Raw genomic sequence first — 6,978 nt, 5'->3', positions numbered from 1 at the left:
ACTATTAAATTTCATCCTATTACTATTACTCCAGTTTACAAGATCATCCTGTATGATATCCCGGTCCTTCTCTGTGTTAGCAATACCCCCCAGCTTTGTGTCATCTGCAAACTTTATTAGCACATTCCCGCTTTTTGTGTCAAGGTCAATAATAAAAAGGTTAAATAAGATTGGTCCCAAAACTGATCCTTGAGGAACTCCACTAGTAACCTCCTTCCAGCCTGACAGTTCACCCTTCAGTATGACCTATTGGAGTCTCCCCTTTAACCAATTCCTTATCCACCTTTCAATTTTCATATTGATCCCCATCTTTCCCAATTTAACTAATAATTCCCCATGTGGAACCATGTCAAATGCCTTACTGAAATCAAGGTAAATTAGATCTACTGCATTTCCTTTGTCTAAATAATCTGTCACTGTCTCAAAGAAGGAGATCAGGTTGGTTTGGCACGATCTACCTTTAGTAAAACCATGTTATAACTTGTCCCAATTACCATTGACCTCAATGTCCTTAACTACTTTCTCCTTCAAAATTTTTTCCAAGACCTTACATACTACAGATGTCAAACTAACAGGCCTATAGTTACTCGGATCACTTTTTTCCCCTTTCTTAAAGTTAGGAATTATGTTAGCAATTCTCCAGTCATACGGTACAACCTCTGAGTTTACCGATTAATTAAAAATTCTTGCTAACGGGCTTGCAATTTCATGAGCCAGTTCTTTTAATATTCTTGGATGAAGATTATCTGGGCCCTCCGATTTTGTCCCATTAAGCTGTTCAAGTATGGCTTCTACTTCAGATGTGGTAATATCCACCTCCATATCCTCATTCCTGTTTGTCATCCTTCCATTATCCCTAAGCTCCTCATTAGCCTTATTAAAGACTGAGGCAAAGTACTTATTTAGATATTGGGCCATGCCTAGGTAATCCTTAACCTCCATTCCATCCTCAGTGTTTAGCGGTCCCACTTCTTCTTTCTTTGTTTTCTTCATATTTATATGGCTATAGAACCTTTTACTATTGGTTTTAATTCCCTTTGCAAGGTCCAAAAGAGGCAAGTATTGCTCTGTGCACACCGCGCTATGTCGACAGGACACACTGTCCCGCCGACATAGCTTCCACTTCTCACAGAGGTGAAGTAATTATGCCGATGGGAGAGTGCTCTCCCATCTGATGTAGTGCTGTAGTGTAGACTTTATGAATCACAGGCTTTATGAATCACAACTATTTTCTAGCCACCTAAACATTAGCCATGGTGACAGGCAAGGTGATGCTGAGTAAGGGCTAGATTCACAAAGGAAGAAGGTGCCTTGCCCAAGGTCACACAGGAAGTCTATAGCACAACCTAAGTCTCAAGTTCTAGATTAGTAGATTTTGGCCAGGGGATCATCTCTTCCTAGAGTAAGATATTATTCCAAGCGAGTAAGGGTGATAGAATTGGACTTTAACTTATTTCTCATTGTTAAACTAGCTATCTGAAAACCTGTCTCAGTCCTTCCTGAATTACATACAGCATTGTAGCAGAAGTGAAAGGCATGGAGTGCTGAGGAATCCAGGAAAAGAGCCAATAGCCTGCATATGTTTGGTGAATGTACTGCTCACTACAAAAATAAAAATAAAAAATGCTGCTGTGGCACCTGTTTGACTGCACTATGTAAATCCCTCACCAGCCTTGAAAAATATGGAGAAGGCTGAGCAGATAAGGCAAAGCTTTAAACAGTAATTTGAACTGTAAATGAAAGCCACAGGGGCTAGTAAAAGGGAAGAGGAACAAAAAAGTGCATAGCTTTCAACAGTGCCTGGTACAGAAGCAGTGCATATATACACAGAAAGCATTTTACAGTGAACAAGAAAGCTTTCAATATGTAATGAAAAAGTGTGTGGCTCATTGCCCCCTTGAAAAAAATGCTATCTATACAATATTTCTTGTGCGAAGAAGGGAAAGCTGTAGAGGAGTGTGTCCCAGACATACAATTTAAAAAGTGGTGTGAAAAGACTCCTTCACTAAAGACCCAGTAATTTTGTTGAAATAACAGTAAAAAGGTACATGTAAAGCTACTTACAAACATGGATTTAACACTTTAAAAGGCAATATCGATATGCCAAGCAGCAGACCAGACAAATGTTCACCCAGTGATAGGAAGAGAGCATAGGAAAACATCATAGTTTAAAAAGTTAGGACAAAGTTTATAGAAAACACAAAAACCAGGGGAAATGAAGGAGGAAAAAAAAGCACAATAAGTAACAATAACAACAATATGGTAACTGACAGGTGTACAGAAAATGCCCAGAATTCAGGTAAACATATAGGAACTATAATAAGACTTTTCAGAAGTATGTAGGCAAAGCAGGAAAATGCACGGGTTAAACCAATCTGTGGGGCTTCCTCAAAGGAAGAGGATGAGCTGTTCATAAACATAGTAAGAAAAGTTACTACAAACTCAAAGGAATGGCTCATAAAAACATGCACAAATGACCTGCATGTGCCATACAAAATAAACTCTGAAGCACAAGTGACTGTAATAATAAATGTTAAGATACCATGACTCAAAGACAGCATAGGGGTAGAAAAGTCAAAGGTGAGATTGAACTTCTATGGGAGGAATAAATTCAATTTACGGGATAGTACAAAGGCAAAACAGTACTTAAAAAAAAAAGGCGGTGGGAGTAAGTAGTAGTATAGAAAGTGAAGCAAACAGTCCTGCTCTTGTACATCTGTGAGGTGCTTGACCAAGGGTGGTAACAAACCTGAACCAACATGAAGGCTAATTGCACTCTATGAAGATGTCTCCTGGTGACATTCAAGACATGGTGATAAGATACAAAGCCTGTTATACAAGCTGCTCAGAGAGTTCCACAAATCTTGAACAAAAGACTTGAGGAACAGTAGCAAAACATCAATGTAATCAGCATTTTTAGAACAGAAGATCCAAAAGCTTGGGTTCATTCCTGAGTAATGTTGGGTGAGGGGGGGTGGATGCAGACATTGAATTGACTCTTAGAAGCTTAAGAAAAGCTTCAAGAGGGAATATTTCCACTTGTACGTAAAGAACACATTATTACCTAAGATTGCAGCAATACAATTCTTCTGAACTCACTTATTGGCCAGTTCTCCTAGACCAGTTGGTTTCAGCCTTTTTTCATTTGCAGATCATTAAAAATTATGAATGGAGCTGTGGACTCCCTTAGAAATCTTAGACATAGTCTGCGGACCCTCAGGGGTCTGCGGACCATAGGTTGAACACCACTGTCCTAGACACACAAAGCTCCAAGATTTGCTCTTTCAGTGCACAAGTTGGCAGATACTACTTCTGGAGAGTGCATGTCAGGATATGTTCAGCACTGGAAATAATTCACCACACAATGTCCCAGATGTTGGAAACTCTGACAGGAATGCAATTGCATATTGATGGCATAAATGGCTGGGGCAGCGCTGCTTTTGAGCATGAGGGATAGTTCCGATGATTACTGGAATTTGTAAGATGACATGGCCTTAAATTGTGCAAGTTCAAGTTCAGCTTCAAACAACTGAACTTACTTGCTTAGGAGGTAAACTGACCACAAAGGGAATAGTGGCTGACGAGCCTAAGATTCAAGAGTTAGTGAACATGGAGGGACTCAAAGATGTATAGGAAACTGGAGACTGAAAGAAATGCTGAATTCTGCCAGTAATTTTATACCTAACTATATAATTTGAACAACTCACTTAAAAAATTCCCTTTCCTAAAGATGTAGAATAGGTATGGATGCCAGAGCATGAAAGTGATTTCATGGATTTCAACCATATACTGAATTCTTTGACTTGTTGAAAGAGTTCAGGCTCTCCACAGATGCTTCGAAAGGTGTGCTGGAAGCTGTACTGCTGCAGAGCTATGAGCCTTAGGGTCTGCCTGTTACATATGTGGCTAGCCCTATAACCAGGCCAGAGCAAATGCATTCAGAATTTGAGAAAAAGATGGTGGGCCTTGCAACTGGCTGTAGCACATTTCACAATTTTCTTAGCTTCAGAGCTGGAGCTGACCATAAACTCCTGACTGCAATGCACCACAGAAAGGAAGCCCAAGGGTACAGCATTTATTTCTTTGAGTACCAGAGTATGGTATGACCATAGAGTTGCAGTCAGGGCACAAGATAATGATTACAGACATGCTTTCAAGAGTGTGTGCTCCTCTTGACACACAACCAGCTAATCTTGAATAAGCTGTAACAGTACATATGAACCAGACAAATGCATTCATGTGCTGTATTACCAGGCATATGGGATGAGCTGGAAATAGAAACAGCTAAGGACGAATCTCATCTCAAGCAGTAATACCTAAAAGCAATAAATGGAGAAATCAACATTTCCCACCTGCATATTCCCAATATAAAGATGAGCCTTGGAGAATTTTGTGAGAATTCTTGAAAGGCGCAAAACAGTTGTTGCAGTTAGCCAAGTGTTTGAAAGAATTCATTGAGAGAACCCTGCAATAATGGAGTCAAAAGACATGCTGGAGAAGGTGTATTCTAGGTGCAGACAAGGAATGTTTTTGATGAAGGTGAACAAGGTGAGGAATTTGCCTAAGATTCTGTAATGAACAGTGGAATGGAGATGTGATTGCACACGCACAGTCTGCAGCTCCATGGAACTACTTCCCAATTGAATTCTTAGCTCTGTGATCACCTGATCATAATGAACTCTTAATCATTTTCCAGCAGTAGAGACTCTTGGAAATGTCATCACAGTCTCATGGTGATCAGGCATATTATATCCAGATTGAAGTCTAAGGTCTGTAAAAATAGACAATGGACCACATTTGAAAACTAAGGAATTCCTGGATTTTGCTAAAATGTATGCATTTCAACCTAACACATGCAATCCTTGATCAATACAAGTGATATTAGGTCTAATTGATGGGCGAAATAATGAGGGCATGAGCTATGCTGCCCATTTATAACTCTTTAGGGCTTCTTAAAAAGAGACTGAAAAAAAAACATTTACTCTCTCTCCTCTCCCACCTTGCATCCCAGCTCAACTCATTCCATTTCCCAGATCATCTTGACTCATTTTACCTTCCCCAAACCTAAGACAAAAGGAAGAGACCAGAGAAGGAATTTCTTTCTGAAAGAAAGGGTCAGCAAGCCTCCCTCATATTCAAGGAATTTTGTTTTCACTTATGAGATCTGGAAGTCGCCATATCATGACATAATCAGCCACTCATTGGGGATTCCTAATTGCCAGCACCAGAGAGACAACACGTAAGTCATGTTCTGTTTCCTTCCCTGTTGCATTACTTTTTGCTCCATGCTTTCCTCCTATCCTGTCTCCCACTCTCTTCTCTTCATCGAATCCTGAAATCAGCTGAACTGAATTAGCACAGTGAGATGAGATGACTACAGTCTTGTCCTGTCTAAGGAGAAGAGGCCCAACCAGATAACATCCCTAACTAGAATGTGAACCAGGGTCCAGGCAACAGGTGTTATTATTGACTTTCCAGCTAAAGTATCCATTCATAAATGACCAGCTTTCTCTTGTTCCAGAAACATCAACAAGTGCCACATTTCTCCCACCTTTTCTATCCTCTCTCTCCACCTTGTATCTGTCTGTTTGTTAAAAACGGGAGAAGTAAATACCCTTTATGCATCAGGATTGGCAATAAGACTAACGCTTTCCATCAAAGAAAGGTTGTTAAGAAAAATAAGATTGATATTTTGCCTCCAAAGGAGAAAAACTTTAATAATCTTTGATTATTTGTTTTGCATAATCACTCAATTAAAGTTTCAATATAAATGCTTGTGTTCATTTTTTGTTGTTTTTTGTGTTTGATAAATCCACTTTCAGCTTTAAAATGAATGCGTTTCAGTGTTTGCCAACAAACAGAGTAAACCAAGCCTCTGTAGAATGAAACGCCAAACTTAAGTAACACTGTTTTAACGTTGGACAGTAAGAATAGTTTATTAACACCTTTAACTCTTTTTAGCCCTTAAAATCAACACACCAACTCTTTTGGGGGCAAGGACTGTCTTATTGTTCTGTATTTGTACAGTGCCTAGCCCCATGAGGTCCTGCTCCATCAGTGGGGCTTTGAGGCACTATAAGTCTACAATTAACAAATAAGAGGCATATACATACTCAGTAGTCAGGCGAAATGTAACCAAAAGACGACAGATAGTTCTGTGATCTAGGAAAAGAGATTATAGCAGTCAACAAAACTACCTATTGTGACCTTTACTACAGTTAAAGAACCAAAATTCTGCTGGGCTTTTCAAGAGGAGGCATAAGGGAGTTATGTACCCAAATTACAAAATCTCAGCCTCAGATAGACTATGGCAAGAAGCACGCTGTCTCAAAGAAGCTACAGTGATTTAAAGGCCTGTTACCTCATTTATAGATCAGTGATCATGAAGAGTGAAACTATTTTTATGATGGTTGCAAACTGTAAACAGTTGCTAAAGGTATCTGATAATGAAGATGAGAGACAAAAATGAACAACTAGTAAAGGAGAGTGAGGTGAGATCAGACACATTTGAAAAACAAAAAACCACATGGATTGATCATTTGAGCTTGTGAAAGAGATGGGAAGGACTTTAAAACCATGGACTTGAGTTAAAACTGGGCTTTACACCAGAGCTAGAAGACTGTAAAAAAAGAGAAATCCTATAAAAAGTTAAGCTTCAGCAAGCATTGTAAAGTTGTCACAATGACATGGACTTTTACTGGTTCTCAAGCAGAGACAGGAATGAGCTGGAGAGGCTGAGACAGACAATACAGCCAGCTTTGGTTACAGTAGCATCAATACTATATTGTACTTTACAACTTATTTTTAAGCTATCAAGAAATAGCTTGTCCGAAAACCTGCCTCAATCACCTTTTAAATATTATGGATACTACTAAAACAACAACGTTCGCCGAAGTGTGCAAACTGCTCTGCCTGTCTGCTGAATAAAAAGCTGTATTTTGATAGCACTTGTGGTGGGAAATTAATTTATTTTCAAAT

Source organism: Gopherus evgoodei, chromosome 7, assembly GCF_007399415.2.
Source record: "Gopherus evgoodei ecotype Sinaloan lineage chromosome 7, rGopEvg1_v1.p, whole genome shotgun sequence".
NCBI classification, from domain to species: domain Eukaryota; kingdom Metazoa; phylum Chordata; order Testudines; family Testudinidae; genus Gopherus; species Gopherus evgoodei.
This window is presented reverse-complemented; position numbering follows the sequence as displayed.